Source organism: Triticum dicoccoides, chromosome 2B (assembly GCF_002162155.2).
Source record: "Triticum dicoccoides isolate Atlit2015 ecotype Zavitan chromosome 2B, WEW_v2.0, whole genome shotgun sequence".
NCBI lineage: Eukaryota > Viridiplantae > Streptophyta > Magnoliopsida > Poales > Poaceae > Triticum > Triticum dicoccoides.
Window position 1 is genome coordinate 49,485,083 of NC_041383.1, and position 441 is coordinate 49,485,523.

Below are 441 nucleotides of genomic sequence, written 5' to 3' on the forward strand. Positions count from 1 at the left end.
CTAAAACCCTGGGTTTAAAATTATAATTTAATCCCCAATTGAAGAAATTTTCTACGCGTTTGGCCCTTTGGATATACTGAAATTACGTTACGGCACTGGGCCTCTATGGGAATGGGGACGAGCTGCTGGGCAGATGCGAATAGTATGATTGTGAGGGACATCTGCGCTCTTTTCCTCTGTAACAGCGAAGAAAGGGAGGGCGTGAATGTAACCGACGGGAGAGCGGAAATGCGGCCCGGCTGACATGTGGGCCTGTGGTGTCTGCATGGCCCATTTGTCAGCTGGAATAATTGAGTGTGCGTGCTGTGTTAAAAGGCTCTGGACAATGGGGACTCGAGTGGCCACCACCGGCTGAACGTGACAACGGGCGCACGGCCGACTTTGGAACACATAGCTTTGGCGAGCACCACGATTTTCCCTCACCGTTTTATTACCACCGAC